This window comes from Hemicordylus capensis, chromosome 4, assembly GCF_027244095.1.
Source record: "Hemicordylus capensis ecotype Gifberg chromosome 4, rHemCap1.1.pri, whole genome shotgun sequence".
Lineage (NCBI taxonomy): Eukaryota > Metazoa > Chordata > Lepidosauria > Squamata > Cordylidae > Hemicordylus > Hemicordylus capensis.
Genome location: NC_069660.1, coordinates 142,898,855 through 142,918,244, shown reverse-complemented (window position 1 = coordinate 142,918,244; position 19,390 = coordinate 142,898,855). Strand labels below are relative to the sequence as shown.

The following is a 19,390-nucleotide window of genomic DNA, read 5'->3' as shown; positions in this document are numbered from 1 at the left end:
CTACTGTGAAATATACAATTATTTCTCTTTTAGAAATCTATCATGTGGAACAAAATTCATACCCCCAAATACACTTTCCCCTTTCTTGTGCACCCCAATATATATTTTTCCTACCACTACCATTGGTCTCTATTTTGTCTCTTGGGATTTAAAAAAAAAATGCTGTGAAGCTAGGTTTCAACACCTTCATCAAAATCTTTGAGGGGAGTGCAGATGCTTTATAAATGCACATGCCTCAACTTTCCCTTAAAACAAGAAAGGAAGTGTAGTGTTCAGTAAAGAGCAGATGGTGGCAGAATGAATTAATTCCATGTATAACGAGGGAAACAGAGCCTTCAACAGTGTTTAATGTGTGGAGAGGGTGTCCAGATGGCAATCTGGTGCGAACAAGGGCCAAGCTAGATGATATTCCAATTGTGTGATTTGTGCTTGTGTTTATGTTAGTTAAATACATTATAAATATTTTAAATACACAGATGTTGGGTGTTTGTGTTTGTGTGTGTGTATCAACCACATAGGGCTCCAGTCTAGATTGGGATTGCAGAAGTGGGAAGGGAGCTTTGCCCCTTTGCCCCTGTGGTGGTCCTGATTGCCCCCTTCAGCTGCTATTTGCACAAGAGGAAGGCTTCTAATGGAGCCAGTGGGAGGTTCCTCCCAGTGCAAATAGCAGCTGGTGGTGGTCCCTGATCCAGATTAAGGTTGCAGCAAGAGCAAAGGGCTAAGGCCTCCCTGCTCTCTGCTGTGGTCCCATTCTGGATCAGGGCTTCTCACAGCTACCTGTGTGTCTAGCTTAGCTTGGTATTATATGTATGAGACACTGTTCCTATTTTCTTCAATGAAATGTGACCTTGTCATAAAAGAACCTCAGGAATCAATACAGACAAATATAGTGTAATCCTATTCTCTAGTTTAACCTTGAACGGTGGAAAAGGTTTGCTTTCTGTCAGATGATCTGAAACCAGCTTCAATTTGTGGACAGAAACAGATTAAAGAAGTTTATACCTTACATCTGGCCTTTCAGCATTAGACTCAAATTATTTAATAATCCCTGATAAAACCTAGAAAAAGGGAAAAAAAAACTAGAAAAAGAAAGAGTATTGACGCTTCTGAACTTTGGTGCTGGAGAAGACTTTTGAGGATACCATGGACAGCCAGGAAAACAAACAAATGGATCATAGAACAAATCAATGCAGAATTTTGACTCAAGGCACAAATGACCAGGCTCAAACTATCATACTTTGGACACATTATGTGAAGATCCAGCTCCCTTGAGAAGTCCATAATGCTGGGAAAAGTGGGAGAAGAAGAGGACAACCAGCAGCAAGGTGGATGGACTCAATTATGACAACAATGAATGCACCACTGAGAGACCTTAAAGGCCAAGTTGAAGACAAATAATCTTGGAGATAATCTATCTATGTGGTCGCTAAGAGTCAACACCAACTTGACGGCGATTGATTGATTGATTGATTGATCGATCGATCAATCAATCAATCAATCAATCAAAACCTATAACTTCCTGGCTTGTAATGTACTTCTGATACATACACTTCATAGAAAACTGTAAATGCCACACCTGACAGGCCATCACAGGCTCATCTTTCATGTTGTTCTCAGTGTGAGGTATCATGCAGTGGTGAGCTCTCTTTTGTAGACATTTTCAACCAGAGGCTGGATGGCTATCTGTAAGGAATGCCTTCTTTGTGGGGATGCTCTGATCAGAATGCTGGACAAGAAAACCTCTAGGGTTCCTTCCTACTCTAAAAGTCAGTGATCCCATGGGAGCTTTGTTAGCACATCTCCTTCCTGTGCCACAAAGGCAATGTAAGATGCTTCACAGCACCTCATGGGAGAAGCTTGCAGCTGGGGCTGACAGACTGTGGTACTGTTGCGGAGGGAAGGGAGATCCTCATAATGCAGCATGCACTCACATGGTGCATTTTGGTGCTTGGTGGGGGGTGTTGTTGGGTGACCCTCAGAACTACCAGCAGCAGCCAGTGCTTGTCTGGGCAGGCGATCTGCCCACCCAGTGGAGGAAAACAGATCATCTGTGGAGAGGTAAGCTCTTCAGGGCTTCCTCCCCACAAACCCTTTTGCTTTTTCTCACTGCTTGTGAGACACGGCCCTTTGTGTTAAAGATTTATTGCTGTAGTTGCTGTGGCTATAACCTAACCTTTCCCTCTTTCTTCTACCACCTCTGCCTTCATGTCTGAAGTGTGTGAGCTTTAAAGGGGCCATGGCTCAGAGTCTGGTGCTCCTTCTTTCCAGCTCCTCTCCCCGGTCTTGCTGGCAGTGTTGGCATGCTGATATTGGAGGGCTTGGTAATGGGGGAGATGTATGTGGTATGTATGGGGGTGGTATGTATGGGGGTCTCTTCAGGAGCCCCTGAACCATGAGGAGACATCCTTTTCTAGTGGTTTGCTCTAAGGCTGCTACACTGGTAGACTCCAGGGTGAGTGTGGGAGCTGGCCCCACCCTTCTCGGTATTTGATTGTAAGTTTGCACGGAAAGCAGGGGTGGTGATAGGCTGAGTCATGACACCTGCTCCCTCAGTATCTGACTTCAAATCACTATCTGAAACAGCCAGTGTAATGTAAGAAGGGGTACTCAATGGTCTTTTCCCCATTCAGAATACATTTAAATAAATACTACATTTTCTTCAACTGAGCCATTTCCCTGGTGGCGGGAATGTATTATTTTTGTATAATTAAAAACCTTTCAGCAGGAATGCAGTTGCAATTCTGTATGAAGAAATAAAGATTTAAACTTGGATATCAGCTTCTTTTTACTCAGAGGGCACTCTGTGTAGGGGTGTGTGCGTGCCATTGTTCTTATTTAAAACAGCCCTTGGCTTATTTAAAACAGCCATTTCCTATACAGCTCTTTCCCTTAAAAAAACAAAAAAAATCATTTGGCTGAAGTACAGTGAGAAAAGGCAAAATATAACATGAACATTAACTTTAAAAGAAATAGTCCCTTGTCAGCAAATAAACTAGTCTATGCATTTTAAAAAACCTAATTCTTCAGCCTGCTGACACTTAAATCCCTATCTGGGTGAGGATTTGCATGTGTAAACGGGTGGCAGCTATTCACACGGCCCGTGTGGATGGGCAGGGGATGAAGGCTGGGCAACTCACCTTCTCCGCAGATGAGCAACCGAATGTTGCTGGGAGTGCGGATGATGCTCCCAGAGGATCTGCGCTGTGCCACACAGTGCGGAGCTCCAGAGGCCAGAACCACACGCCCTGGCCTCATTATATCCCGCAATGCATAACATTCACAGTGCATTGGTGGATTCCCCTAGGAGACAGGTGCTCTAGGCACCCATCTCTGTGTCTGCTTGGGCAGCCCAAGTGAACATACAATTCTGGAGCTGGGGTTAAGGGAATGCTCATACCTTCAACCCCAGCTAATAGCTGGGTTTAAAGGCTGGACAAGGCTGTGCTGCCCCACTGGGATCAGGCCTGATCCCAGCAATTCTCACACTCAGCCTAACCCAGGCTGGGTCAGACTACCTGTGAGAACAGCCTCAAGGTGTGTGTGTATGATTCCCTGGCCCAATCTAGCAGCTGGGGGTTTGTGCATGCAGCCCTAGCAAATAAGCTGCAAACATGCTGATCCAGCTCCTCAAGAGTAAGGACTGGATGTACGCCTTGCTTTCCACCCAACAGCAGCCTTACACAATTGTAGCTGATTTTATGTGGATACACATAGACAGGATTGGATCATGGCCGGGGGGAAAGCGGACGGGCAGGCTAATGGATGGCCGGATGGCCAAAAGTGGTGCTGGGGAAACTGGTGGCTGGGGAGGCGGGAAAGTGGAGGTGGGGGAGCAGGAAAGCGACGGCAGGGTGATGAGGGGGTGGGGGAGTGGGGGAGCGCAGAGGTGGGAGGGAAAGTTAAGGTGACAGCCCTCTGGAGTCTTGCACTCCTCCATTCTACCTGCTGCTGCTGGGCTTGTTGGTACTGGCATGCAGACATTGGGAAGCATGATTATATAGGAGAAGCAAGCTCTGCAGTGGACTCAGAACCTGCAAGTGCTACCCTAGGGAGCCCTGAGGGAGCCTTCAATGAGACTCTAGCCCCGGAACTCCCGCAGGCTCCAGTTCAGTTTCAAAATGCTATACATTTATATCCCTACACCCCCACCTATCATGCTTTTTACAAGGGGCTACCAATATTGCCCCACCACCAGTCCATTGCTTTCCTTCATGGAACCTCAATAAGGACCTAAACGCTCTCACACGTGCACCATTCGAACCGCTGTCAGCCATCCCTCTGAAATACCTATTGTACAAAGTTCTCTTCCTAGCAGCGATTACCTTGGCACGCAGGGTGTCGGAATTGGGAGTGTTCTCGGTTCAAAAGGAGCTCTGCATCTTCCAGCCAGACGCAGTGGTCCTTAAGACAAATCCTACATTCATCCCTAAAATCAACTCGGTCTTTCATCGGTACCAAGCACTGGTGCTACTGTCTTTCTGTCCCAGTCTGACGCACCCACTAGAACATAAATGGCACACCCTAGATGTGCTCAGGGCCCTGCGCATATACATTAAAAGGACCAAGGTCTTAAGAAGGTCCAAGGCTCTTTTGGTGTCTTTCCATGCCAGGTCCCTGGGGACTAAGGCCTCCAAGATGACCTTGTCCCACTGGTTGAGGGCTTGCATCACAACAGCCTATCAGGCCCTGTCGATCCAAGTGCCTCGGGGGATCACAGCACACTCCACGTGCAGTGCAGCCACATCGGTGGCATTCACAGCTCATGCACCACTAGGGGAGATTTGCCGTGCAGCCACGTGGTCATCCCCCTCTCCTTGTCTAAAACACTATAAAATTGACTCTCTGGTCACAGAGCAGGCAGCCTTTGGGAGGACTATACTACAACAGGTGGTACACAGCTGAGAAGGATCCACTCCCCCCGCCCACGGGTACCTGTACTGCTCTGGTAGGTCCCATTGTGAGCCGTGACCTCCTATTTCAAGGGAGAAAGAAACATTGGTCCTACCATGAAGGGTTCTTTCTCCTCTGAAGAAGGTGGTCACGTGGCACACCCGTAGATCTGACACATACCTTCGTCAATAGACTGCACTCTTTGAGGCGATATAAATGTAAAATAACAACAACAACAACAACAATAATAATAATAGTAAGGAAATAATGATCTGCTATTACAAGTCTAGTCCAACTAGAAGAGGTTATTGAAAGATATGAAAGACAAGAAGCTGAAGAATGAAAACACCAAACAGTTTCTGATCCAAAAATACCACCTAGATTCAAGGAAAATTAGAGAAGTCCTGGAAATAATAAAGCAGCAAATAACAGCAGTGTCAAAAGAAGATTAGCAGATACGAAGCCAGAATGACACAACACAGGCAGAATCTCCAATTCCAGTCGAATCAGAGACGTTTCTACCAAAGCATAGAAGGAGAAACTGCAAGAAACCTAGAAACACCAAATAAAGAAGAAGCAGTACAATTCTGGGGGAAATTATGGGACAATCCAATCGATTATAATAAAAAAGCAGGATGGGTGAAAGAGGCCAAAAAATGTAACCATCAAATGCAAGATCTAATAATAACACCAAAATTAATAAGTAAAAGAGCAAAGAAAATTAAAAATTGGACTGCACCAGGCGATGACGAACTGCATGGCTTTTGGCTTAAACACCTAACAAGCCTTCATAAACAACTATCAAAACAGTTCAATCAAATTTTGCAAGGAGGTGATATTGAACAATGGCTAACAACTGTGAAAACTCATCTCATCATGAAAAACCCAGCAAAAGGTGAAGTTCCAAGTAATTATAGACCGATAACCTGCCTGCCAACCATCTTCAAATTATTAACTGGAATAATAGCAGATGAAGTAATGCAACACTTTTTAATTAACAAACAGCTTCCAGTTGAACAGAAAGGAAATTGTCCAAACACCAGAGGCACAAAAGACCAGCTGCTGATTGACAAAATGATTTTAGAAAATTGCAAGAGAAGAAAAACAAATCTAAGTGTTGCATGGATTGACTACAAGAAAGCCTTCCACTCATTGCCTCACACATGGATGCTAAAATGTTTAGAAACAACTTGTGTCAGCAAAAACATTCAGATATTTATAAAAGAAGCAATGAGCATGTGGAGTACACAGTTAACAATCAATGGCGAGACACTTGGACAGGTTAGCATTAGAAGAGGTATTTTCCAAGGGGACTCACTATCCCCTCTGTTGTTTGTAATCACCATGACTCCGCTTTCACAAATACTAAACAAAACAGGCCTCGAATAACAAACATCTAAAACATCAAGTCAAATCAACCATCTGCTGTACATGGACGATCTGAAGTTGTATGGAAAGTCCCAGTCAGAAATCGAATCACTGCTAAACACTGTCCATATATTCAGTGGCGATAGAGCAATGGAGTTTGGACTAGACAAGTGTGCTGCATTAATAATGAACAGAGGGAAAATAAGAAAAACAGAAGGAATAGAACTGCCCAATGGAAGCAAGATCAAGAACCTGGAAGAGAAAGAACATTACAAATACTTGGGCATTCTCCAGGCTGATAACATTGCACACACTGAAGTTAAAAGAAAAATTGAAATTGAAAGGTTGTGGCAGAAAAAGACCAAAATAATCCCAGTGGTAATTGGCGCTCTGGGTGCAGTTCCAAAAGACCTTGAAGAGCACCTCAGCACCATAGGGGCCACAGAAATCACCACCAGCCAATTACAAAAAGCAATTTTACTGGGAACAGCCTATATTTTGCAATGATATCTATAATAACCAACAGTATTGATGAAGAAATTCAGCCATCCCAGGTCCTTGGGAAGGACTCGATGTCTGGATAAAACAAACCAGTCAATAACACCTGTCTGACTGTGTAAACAAGAAATTAAAATGCAAGGCTGGGGCCAGTGCAGGCCCTGCCTTCTCGGATTCTGGCTGGTGTCATGATCCAGGGCTGGGGTGAGTTCTGGTTCTGTCTTCGGCATCCAGCTGAAACACTACTGTAAGTGTTTCAGGCTGTGACAGGCTGGGCCATGACACTCATCTCGATGCTAACGAGCAGGCTGTAGTCACTGTTCCTGACTGGGAGAATGTTTGGGGCCCTGGTGTCTGTAGTCTCATTCTGCTCTCTTTCTGGGTCAGCTGCTGGAGAGACACAAATTCCCACCTCCTCCACAGCCAGTCTGTTCCCCCCACAGTTCATCCCTTGAATGGTCCCCTCCCTTTCTTCACTCTCATCTCCCACCATCAACTCTGTTTATTTGCCCATTGCCTTGGTGCAGTAAGGTACCCTCCAAATTCTCCCAGCTATCAGCCCAACAGCATGATGAGATCATCCTAAGCAACTTGCTTTGTGAGGGGGAAAAGATCTGAATTTCAAGGGTAAACATATTGTGCTTCCTGCAATGAGTCAAATACGTTGACGAGAGAGAACATTCCGTCTTCAATCTCTGTTTAAGCAAAAAAGTAACAGATGGCTAATAACAAAAATCTTAATTGTTTCACTACTGAGAAACATGAAATAGAGAGGCTGTAACTTTCATCTATCAAATAATTTAGTTTTTGATCGCAGCTGTAACTGAATCCTCAGGCTCTTTCTTTCCTCCTCTAAGTTCTGATTGAGGTGCAGCCATTTTTCATTTAACAGTATTGTCCTCCTCCTGAGTGTTTTCCCTCCACTCAAAGAAACCAGGGCCCATTTCTATTCTTTTTAAGGCTCTGTTGTCCTCCCGGTTCATAAAACTGCTTTTCCTTCAAAGCCATCAGCTTTTCAAAGATGATTCTTAAGCATTGGCATCTTATCTCCACATAATTATCTAAGGAATTTTTAAATATTATATTAGTAGTTCTTTGCTACAATAATATGTAGTGTGTTACTATAGCCACTGATGGAACTATTCTCCATGATGTCTAATACTTTAGAAAATGATATAAGCTAAAGGCCACTACTGCTGCCTTTTGTGGTAATGATTTCTGTATGTCAATTAAGTATGTGAGGTTTAATATTTTCTTTTGCTAGTCCTGTCTACTGCCAATCAATCAGACTTCTGAGTCTTCTGCATTTGACACCTTGGTGTGTACAAAAGCGTCCATCTGTATATGTGCATTTATTCCAAGGTAAAATACTTCCAAATGTCATTGGCAAAGGCAAATTATCTTTCAGCAGTTCTGTGGCACTGCCTACCTCCCAAAGTTTTGCAGGTATCTTTAGAATGGCTTAGTTCCTTCTCCAGCCTTTCTTGTGTAGCATGATAGAAAATAACATGATTTTATTAATGTTGCCTACTTTTCAGGTACATGTTTACCTGAATTTAGAGATGAGTACCCAGTACTTAAAATTCCATATGTGACTGAAAGGTTTAATTGGGAGATACAGTGAATTCTAAAGCAGCAAGGTTTGGATGTCAATATTATTTGTACAGCCCCAATGACCTTGAGACAGCATTTAGTGAAGTCAAGCCTGTATGATAACAGATCTGAAATGGAGGATTGCCAGATTTGTGAGAATAAGGAAGGAAGATGTCAGATAAAGGGGTGGTAAATAAAATGGTTTGCATGGAATGCATGCATTTTTATATCGGGGAGACCCTTAATAAAAAGATACAATGAACATCTAACAGACACACAGCACAAAGATAGAACAAAACTGTGGGCAGTGCATGTTAAAGAACAACACCAAGGCAGAGTAGTGAATTCAAAGATATTCACCTTGGCTGTGGAGGCAGATGTGAGGAGGCGGAAAATCAGGGAAGCTATGTATATAGAACAGCTGCAGCCCAACATAAACTGCAGACTTCATTTAAAGAAGAAATGAGGGAAGCGATGAAATTCATTGTCTATTGAGTGAGGGTGAACTTTTACTCTTTCCCTCCCATTATTACTCTCCATTCCTATTATGTGAGGGTGGGAATTTTTACTGCCCTCTGCTTATGAGATATTGGGGGTTTGTAACAGGATTGGTTGACACTGTAATAGTACTGGTGAATTACTGTCAGTTTTGCTGGGTCATGGTACATAAGAGCACATTTCAGTTACCACTGTATAGCACTGACATCTAAACATTTGCTATTTTTATTTACTTGTGCATTAAAGAGTTCCTGAAAAGCTTGTATTATTTTTATGATGAATTTTCATGAGGAAACACTGAAGTAAATTATATCCTAATTTCAAGTGCCTAAGAATTCAGCCCTGTTTTCCAGGGGCACCATTAGGCATGGACCAGGGGGCCCGGGTCCTTGTGCCCATTCTCTTAGATGGCCCCATGATTTTCCCCAAGAGAAAATAGGGTCTCTTTTATATTTATGGAATGGCTTGGCCTAGATTTCTGAAATTTGGCACAGATGTAGCACAGGTTATCAGGACTTATCGAATTCTCTGCCACAAGATGTGGTAACAGCCAACAACCTGGATGGCTTAAGAGGGGTTTGGATAACTTCATGGAAGAAAGGTCTGTCAACGGCTACTAGTCGGAGAGCTATAGGCCACCTCCAGCCTCAGAGGCAGGATGCCTCTGAGTACCAGTTGCAGGGGAGTAACAGCAGGAGGGAGGGCATGCCTTCAACTCCTGCCTATAGGCTTCCAGCAGCATCTGGTGGGCATCTGTGTGAAACAGGATGCTGGACTAGATGGGCCTTGGGTCTGATCCAGCAGGGCTGTTCTTATGTTCTTATGACTCTGTGTATTGACCTTGAAACAGATAAATCAATCGGTTGATTTCTAATGGGTTTTTTAAAAAAAAATTTAAAAAGCTTCAGAAAAGTCTTTTAAGTGGCTTGTTTCATGGCAGAAAGTTCCAAAAACCTAGAAATGAAGCCCGACTTCATTTGGAGCAATGGAGGAATCTGCCCATTGTCTTGATTAAAAAGGGTAAACTTAACCCCCCTTTTCACTCCATTTTATATTTCTGGAATAGCTTTGCCTAGAGTTCTGAAACTCTGAAACTGGGTTCTGAAACTGGGCTCAGATGTAGGACAGGTTAGTAGGACTCTGTGTATTGATTTAGAAGTGGATCAGTCAATCCACTGGTATTTACTGATTTTTTAAATGAAAAAATAAAACTTCAAACAAGTCAGTCCTATTAATGACTTGTTTCATGGTGGAAAATTACAAAAACATCTGGAATTGAAGCCCCCTCCATTATTCTACCCCCCATGTGAAGAATCTGCCCTTTGCCTTCATAAAAAAGTGAAACATGCCCCCCTTTTGCCCAACCCTTTACATTTCCAGTATGGCTGGACTTAAGGTTCTGAAATTGGACACATGTGAATTCCAAGATGATAGGACTCTGTATTTTTATTTCAAGGAAATTGGTCAATCTTGTTATTTCTAATGAATTTTTCCCTACTGCAGTAAATCTGCCAGAAAGAGTTATCTCTATGCACATAGTACTTCACATCTGATGAAAGACGAACTAATTGTTACAGCTCAAAAAACAAACATTTATTTATTTTATTCTTAAATTTATACTCCACCTTTCATTAAGAAACCCCCAAGGCAGCTTACAATAAAATTTTAAAACATGACCATAAAAAGACACATTAAAATATTGAGCTAAAAAGTATGAAAATAAATCTGATTTTTTTTTTTTACAAAAATTAAAACACAAGCATAAAGAACAGTACACAATACAAGAACCAGCAGTGGAGACAATCCTATAAAAGCCTGGGTAAAAAGCCACAATTTGACATATTTTCTAAAAGCTGTGATGGAGACTGAGGAGCGGATACCCACCTGGAGAGATTCCAGTTGATCCATATCATTCAAGACCCTCTGCAGCTGGGATGCCACCACACGCTCTTATCACCTTGCCCAAAAAGGGCAGGTTAGAGACTAGTCTGTTGTTGTCCAGGTTGGAGGGATCAAGGGAGGGCTTTTAAAATAATGGTCTTACCACTGCCTCCTTGAAGCATGATGGCATCCTGCCCTCCCTTAATGAGACATCAATAATCACCTCCAACCATCTACCTGTTCTGTCCCTGGTAGCTTTTTACAAATGCTCAAGTTGGTTTGTGATCCAAAAGGTCTGAATGTTAAGCAAGATGCGTGTGTTGTGGTTTTAATTCCCTACACCCTTATGAATGCGCTATATGTCCAAGTTGGTTTTGTGTTTGAACTGTGGAGCAAGGGACATGTGTTGTTTCCCAGTTAGTTTGTGAATGGTCAAGAAGCTATGTGAATCCAATGGCACTTGTGTGGTCTCCTCCCCCCCTTTCCCAAATGCATTCTGGCCAAGAATTGTGGGTTTGTGGGGATATATATATGCAAAGGATGATTATTTTGCAGGGTTGTGTGTAAGCTCATTAGGACCAGGATCCAAAATTACCTAACTGCACCTTTTCAATGGCAGTGCCCATTTTTTGGAACTCTTTTTCATTTTGTGGAACCCTTCCTCCCTATCTGCCTTTAGACACCTAGACAAAACTTTAATATTTCAACGCACTTTTAACTGGGGTGGAAACATTATTGGTTTGAACCTTTTAGGTCATCATCAATTTGGCTGCTCCTCCTGCTAAATTATTCTGATTAGTGTTTTATTAATTAATGATTTATTGTTTAATTTTATTGCAGAATCCTTTAGGATCTTGCAAGCTGGAAATGTAAGAGAAAATATTCAGACAAACAAGGTCCCTCTTTCTAACACTGAGCTGTAGCTTTTAGATGCTGAGGCTCTACACACAATCCGCGTGTAGAGCCTAACCAAGCTCTGTAGGGAAAGTGGGCTTAATCCACTCTCCCCACAGACAAGCAGGGAGCTTACCCTGGGCAGCCAGATCGGCTGCCCACATGATTACCAGCTCTGTCAGGGAGCCGGTAGGGGTGGCCGGGATCAGGGGCCTCCCAGACTCTGGAAGTCCCAGGATGCCCTGCACAAGTGCATGGGGCAGTCTAGGGAGACCACCAAGGCCAGGAGGCTTGTAGGATACTCCCAGTCAGAGGTCTCCTTGTGAGTCACTGTAGTGTGGAGCCACGCCATGGTGACTCACAATTGGTGAAATGGGGTTAGCGGAGTGCTTGCTCAGCTAACTTCATTTAAGGGTGGGGGCAGATAAAAAGGTTTGCTGCTGAGAGCTGCAGGGCTCCCGTTGCAGCACACAACCTATGAAAACCGGGCTGGGCTCCCCTAGCCTGGTTTTTGGAGGTCGTGAGAATAGCCTCAATAGCTTCATTGATTAATTGGTTATGATAAAATCACCTGTTGATATTTCGAAGCAAGGCAGGCAGGATTATAGGTGCTCCTGAAGGATGATTACATGTAGAGTGCCACAGAGGGAATGGGAGAGGGTTAGCCCACCTGCCCCTCCTAAATGGCACCCTGAGCATTCCTTTCTAGTCAAGGGACAAGCACAGGTTAAGGCCGGGGGAGCACATGTCCAGTGTTGCTTCTGCTCTCTAGCCCACTGCCTTGCCCGCATTTTGGCCCCTCCTGTGTCCCTATGTTGGGGAGGGGGCCAGTGCCAGAAAATGGAGAGAGGGTGTGTGTGGCCATTTGATGGAGCCATCAACTCACACAGACCAAGGAAAAGCAGCAACCGCCCATCCCCAGCCAGCGGCAAATCACCTCCTTTCTCCAGCCAGCCAAGCCAAGCCAAGCCTGGAGGTCTTGGTGCCGAAGTGCTTCTTGGACTGGGCACATCCCTTGGCAGGAGGAAGGTGAAACAAGGCCACACAGCACAGAAGCCAGTTGCTGGGAAAGGCAGGCACATCTAACGAAATAACAACCACCCCAGAAAGCTAACTCCTCTCTACTCTGGAAGCAGAAGGAGAAGGTGGAGGGAGGAGGAGGAGGAGGAGGAGGAGAAATGGTGCCCCCCTTCACATGCCCTGCCTGCCCTACCATAGATATGCCCCTGGGAGGAAGATGGAGGAGGAAATTAAAGGAATCTGCCCACTCACACCACTCTGCAAAAGTGATTTGCCAAACCTTTTCCTCTTTTCTGTTCTTTTAACACAGCCTGAAGAGCAAAGCCTTATCCTAGCAGCTGACTGCAGCAGAGTTCCCTTGCTCCCTTATTCTCCTTGCATCTTAGAAATGTTCACTATTTTCTTTGTCAAAAATCATTAACAGATATTACCTTAAAAAGCTGGGTAGAACCAGCAATAGCCTTGAGCTATGAATGAGAGGCAAGTCTTACAAAGTATTTATAATATTAATAACACTGGCTGCTCTTGTGTGTGAAGGTTACTGATCTTCACAGTTTCTCGCCCAAACTGTTCTTTTTTTTCAAGTTCTCTGCCTTTTTAGACAAATAAAGGATGACCCAAGATATTTTTCATATAAGACATATGTCTTACGTTGAATAAGCATATATTCAAGTCAGCTGGCATATTTGCATGCATGCACGGATGAAGAAAACTCATATGCGACTATGCAGGAACCACGTGACACATGGTTTCAAGTGTCAAGAAGGTCCTCCTCCCACCACACAAACTTTATTTATTTATTTATTTATTTACCATCATTAAAACAATCCCAAGGTGGTTTACAGCAAAATCTAAAAACAAGATTGTAAAAAAGACACAATTAAAATATTAAGCTAAAAATATAAAACAAATCTGATTTTTAAAAATTTAAAAAGCATAAAATTTTTAAAAATTTTTAAAAATTTAAAAAGCATAAAATGGTACAAAATACAAAGAGCAGCAGCAGAGACAATCGTATAAAAGCCTGGGTAAAAAGCCAGGATTTAACATGCTTTCTAAAAGCTGTGATAAGGAATGAATAGCCACTGGGAGAGCATTCCAGAGTCTGGGGGCAGCAACAAAGAAGGCCCTGTCCCACGTGCACAACAACCGAGTCTTCCTCATTGTCGGCAACTGGAGCAGAGCCCCCTCATATGACCTCGTCATGCGGGCAGCAACCCTTGGGAGCAGGCGGTCCCTCAGGTATCTTGGGCCCAAACCGTTAAGGGCTTTAAAGGTCAAAACCAGCACCTTGAATTGGACCCGGAAACAAACCGGTATCCAGTGCAGCTCTTTCAAAATGGGTGTGATGTACTCCCACCAGGCAGCTCCAGATAAAACCCTAGCTGCTGCATTTTGCACTAGCTGCAGTTTCCGGATGTCCTTCAAGGGCAGCCCCAAGTAGAGCGCATTACAGTAATCAAGCCTTGACGTGACTAAGGCATGGGTAACTGTGGCCACTATGCAATCCGCACTTCACAACTGAAGTTGTGCACATTACTGCCAAGTAGGGTAGAGTGTTAATCAGGCAATGTTAATGAGAAGAAATTTTCTCCAGCTTGAAGACACAGTAACAGGGAGGGTATGAACAAATACCGAGGATGAGAGGGCTTCTGAGCATGTGGAAAGGCTTCCTAAGAGAAGAAGTAGCATGCATCCCCTCAAGTCTGCCCGAGGCCCTGTAACAAGGGAGAGGAGGCATAATGCTGTTAGGTCCAGACTCTGAAATTACATAGCTGTGCCTCTGCTGTTTCCACTTGAAATTCCAGAGAAACTGCATCATCGTTACTATGGATTTATCATTTCTTTCTTGATTTGCCCCCAAGTTCGACAGAGCTTGTGAAGTGAGTGCAGCAAACCAGTCAAGGGAACAGCATGTCAGTTGTTACCCAAATGCCATCAAGTCAGCAGAACACATATGTTTGACAGCACTGATACAGTATTTGCAAAAAGCATCTGACAAGTTCTGTTTGTTAAAACTTGATGTATACAATTGATAAGAAAGCAAGTAACTTGCTACCAAGCAGTACAAACATGAGCAGGCTTTGTTAATGAAGCATGTGGGATTCAACAGCAGATGTGTCAGGGATCTGGTTTTTCTTTCAGTGCTTATAAATGCCACCTGGCCATACAACAGATCATGTTTTTCCTTCTACTATACCCTGTATTGTATTTATTGCTTCGGGGTGAAAACTGTGTGGGGTTTTTTTTTATATTGTTGTTGATTTTTCTTTTTCTTCCAGTCATTCTGGTTTTAGAATGAAGAAACTTATGACTCTGATACAAGACAGTGAGGAATTGTATAGCCATCTTTATCACTGAATGAAGAACTTCATAGGCCTTGAAGGAATGTCTTTAAAACTCATTTATTGCTGTACCTTGCTCCATAGCTTGATTTTATATATACTTCTTTTATTTGGTCTATTCTGCTTTTGTATGAATATATAAATATATCCACTTTCTAAACTTGTTGTGAAGGTTTGGAGCGGGGCGGGGGGCTCTTTGTTAAAAGCTCCTAGATACAGGCAATAGGATCTATAACGGGATGGCAGAAGAAGAAAGAAGAAAATAGTGGGGGTTGAAGAGTTAGGAGCATAGGCATATAGGAAACTGCCTTATACTGGATCAGACCATTGGTCCATCTAGCTCAGTATTGCCTACACAGACTGGCAGCAGCTTCTCTAAGTTGCGGGCAGGAGTCTCTCTCAGCCCTATCTTGGAGATGCCAGAGAGGGAATTTGGGACCTTCTGCATGCAAGCATGCACAGCCACATCCCCTAAGGGGAATATCTTACACTTCTCAGTAGGAATGTGCAGAACATTTCAAGCTTGGAATGACCTGACTTGAAACGGGCCATTTGGCCCATTTTCTGAGCTGTTTTGAGCTGTTTTGAGCTGAGCTGTTTCTGAGCTGGGCTATTTGGCCGTTTTCTGTGCTGAAATGGAATGGCCTTCAAATGAAGGACTCATTCCATTGGAACAACCAGTTCGATTGGTTTTTCCAATGGAATGTTCCTGTATTTGTGTTCCATTCTGCAGAATACAAATTTCTAGAATATTCAAGCCAGTTGTTACAATGGAATGAGCCCTTCATTTGAAGGGTGTCCCATTTCTGCTTGGAACACCCCAAATGGCTTGTTTTGAAGCAGCCTGTTCTGAACTCAAAACGTTCTGCACATTCCTAGTACTCACATGTAGTCTCCCATTCAAATGCAAACCAGGGCAGACCCTGCTTAGCAAAGGGTACAATTGATGCTTGTTACCACAAGATCAGCTTCCCTCCTATAGGAAGCTGCTGAGATACTATGCAATTAGTTGAACTACAGCCCAAGACGAATTCATGGAGGACAGGTCTATCAATGGCTAGTAATCTGATGGCTATAGGCCACTTTCAACTTTGGAGAGAAGATGCCTCTAAATGCCAGTTGCACGGGAACAATAGCAGGAGACAGGACATGCCCTCAACTCTTGCTGTGGGCTTTTTAGAGGCATCTGGTGGGCCACTGTGTGACACAGGATGCAGGACTAGACAGGCTTTGGGCCTGTCCTTATGTTATCCTATGCACATTTTCTCAGAAGCAAGCCACACTTTGTTCAGTGGCCTTTTCTTTTAGGTAAGTTTGAATAGGATTGCAGTCCTGCTTTTAACAAAGTGTTATGCCAGATTTGTGCTTTACCAAGTTTGTGCTTTATCAAGAGGAGAGCTGGTCTTGTGGTAGCAAGCATAACTTGTCCCCTTAGCTAAGCAGAGTCCGCCCTGGTTGCATATGAATAGGAGACTAGAAGTGTGAGCATTGTAAGATATTCCCCTCAGGGGATGGAGCTGCTCTAGGAAGAGCATCTAGGTTTCACGTTCCCTCCCTGGCTTCTCCAAGATAGAGCTGAGTGAGATTTCTGCCTGCAGCCTTGGAGAAACCGCTGCCTGTCTGTGAAGACAAAACTGAGCTAGATAGACCAATGGTCTGACTCAGCATATGGCAGCTTCCTATGTTCCTATGTAAGTTTGGAGACCAATAATTCAATAAGGCTGTTCTCATGAGCAGCATAACCCAGGCTAGGGCAGCCGGACATGGATTAGGCTGCTCATTTGGACTGGTGGGATCTGTGCAGATCCCAGTGCTCCCACCCAGTCTAACCCTACTGTTAAGCCCATCTCTTAGCCAAGGTTGAGGGCACGAGCATGCCCTTAATCTGGCTGCCAGGATTGTGTGTCTTCTTGGGCTGCAAGCAGCCTCAGGAGACACAGCAACCGGTGCCTAGAACATCTGTCTGACTGGGGAATTCCCTGATGCACCACGCTTGGTGTATGGTGCATTGTGGGATTCCCAGAGGTTGGGGAGCATTTTCCCAGTCTCCGGAAAGCTGCACTGGTCAACATGGTGGCATGGTGCTGCTTGGGCCATCCCAGATCATCTGTGGGAAAGGTAGGTTAAACCCTGCCTCCCCCTTGTCCTCCCTCCCTTACTATATTGTTAGAAAGTACTATCTAGAAGATACACTTGTTTTAAAAAATTATTTTAATAAGACAATACATAAACATGAATAATAAAATAAAACTGATACATAATGACATCCATTAACCATCCTTCCAGATATGTAAATAATTATTAGATAGAGGAGAATGACTAAAATTATCTTGATTTGTGAACAGAATAAAATCTGATCATATCATGAAAAAAATCATTAGAATTAGCTTGACCTGCTCAAAGAAGAATAATATGGGTCAGTTTTTCAGATATGGCAATATGCCACATAGACTGATAACAAGATGTCAAAGACATGGTTTTGTGCTTCCAGTATTGTGTAATGGATAATCTAGCCGCAGTTAACATAAAAACTATAAGATCCTTAGAGAATAATGCCAAATTAGCTCTCGAAAATACATTTAATAGAGCCAACTCTGGTCTCATATCTAACCTCTGTTGTGTAATTGTACCCATTTCTAAAAATACCTCTGTCCAAAAGCATAAAATACTAGGACAAGACCACCATAAATGGAAGTATGTACCCCTGTTTCCACAGTCATTCCAGCATAGCGCGGACAGATACATTTTTGTTTTAATCCCAGTTGTACTGTTAAGCTTTGTCAGTGGAACCCATGATATCATTTCATCCTATGGGTTTTCTTTTATATGTCTCATAATTATTTTTCAAAAATGGAAGACTGAGGTGGGAGGGGAGTCAGCTGAAACATGGCAGCTCTGCCACACAGCTTCCTTACAAGCAATAGCCTCAGGGGCGTAGCAAGGTTGGAGTGGGCCCAGAGACAAGATTTTAAAATGCCCCCCCCCAAAGTCCAGGGCATCCGCACACCCCAGGCCCCCAAGGATTTGTCTGATATTCCAAAATAAGTATGCTGCCTGCAAATACATTTCACTGAATACACACACACACACACACACATCACAATATATAGTGATATACATTGAGTACTATACATTTGTATTACTTTTAATGCCTAGAACACACTAGAAAGATGAATTATTAAAATGGGCCCCTCGCTGCAGATTAGCAAAGGAGACTTTCAACCATGCAGGGTGAACCTATGTTTGTTTTCCCAGAATTCTGAACAAATTCAGTCAAGTTTGATTGCAGGAGGTTTTTCACAGGAGGCTTTTAAAGCCCTTTAAGACACATCTCCTCTGGAATGGAGGTGCTGCATTCACATGTTGGCCAGATTTACCCTGAAGTCCCTGCAAGTTATTGGGGAGCAGTTCACACACAAGAAAAATAAAATAAAAGCACCACACATGCTTCACAGTTCTCACTCAGACCTTCTGGGTTGCAAAACAACTTGAACATAAGTGCATTTATAAATGAATGAATGAATGAATTAAATTAATAAAATACTGTTCCAGAAGTTTTTGCAATTTTCTGCCATGAAACAAGCCACTTATAGGACTTTTTAGATAGTTTTTTTTAAGTCAGCAAATTTTCCAAGCTGTTTCAAAATAAATATTCAGAGACTTCTCGGTCCCTCCCCCCCACCCCATATCCAAGCCCTATGGCAAGCAGATCCCTATGGGGGGGGGCGGGAAAGGTAACCACAAAAAGGAGTTCACACTCTACCTGGCAAATGCTGGTCTGGGTTAAGCAGAGCAGCAAGGGGTCTTCTGCTGCAGAGAACACTCTGGCTGCCTCCTCCTTCCTGGCTTGTTTGGGCCCTACTCGAGTTCAGGCTTCACTGCGGCCTACACGGAGGCCTCCCTGGAAGCCCCGCCCACCCGCCGATCAGCTGAGAGGCGGGAGAAAAGGAGCTCTTTGCAGCTTGCCTGCTGCTTCGATTGCGGCCAGCAGAACAAGCAGGAGAGACGGCGAAGAGGGCAAGTGGCTGAGAGGCTATGGGGCTGGGCAGGGGGCAATGGGGAGTCACATGAGGTGCCTCTGGGGGGCCCCTCCAGGCAGTGGGGCCCCCAGACAACTGTCTCCCCTTGCCCTATCATTGTTACGCGCCTGAATAGCCTTATCTGGATTAAGAGCCTATTCATGAGTAAGAAAGGCAGGCTGAAAGTTGGTATGGCTAGACAACTGCATAGAAAAGGAAACAGTGATTGAGGAGGAGGGAGTTTTGTAACACTCTTGTTTAGGGAGAGAACAATGACCTAATTAAGAGAAGAAATGGCATGTGAGGAGCCTCATTTCCTCTGCCTGCGGCCAAGGGGCACTGAAGTTTTGTTCTGCTCTCTTTCCTCACATTTATGCTGTGAAG

The 19,390-nt window shown here is 43.7% G+C and overlaps 1 long non-coding RNA gene across 5 annotated transcripts in view; it reads right to left on the bottom strand.

Annotated features, from left to right (window-relative positions):
- The window catches only part of LOC128322235 (uncharacterized), a 192,196-nt gene extending 173,363 nt beyond the window's left edge, over positions 1–18,833 (bottom strand). For all 5 annotated transcript variants that reach the window (XR_008305612.1, XR_008305611.1, XR_008305615.1 and 2 more), the window contains exon 1: positions 18,751–18,833. This is a non-coding gene — a long non-coding RNA (uncharacterized LOC128322235). The remainder of the gene's footprint in view (positions 1–18,750) is intronic.
- Between the last annotated feature and the right edge of the window lie 557 nt (positions 18,834–19,390).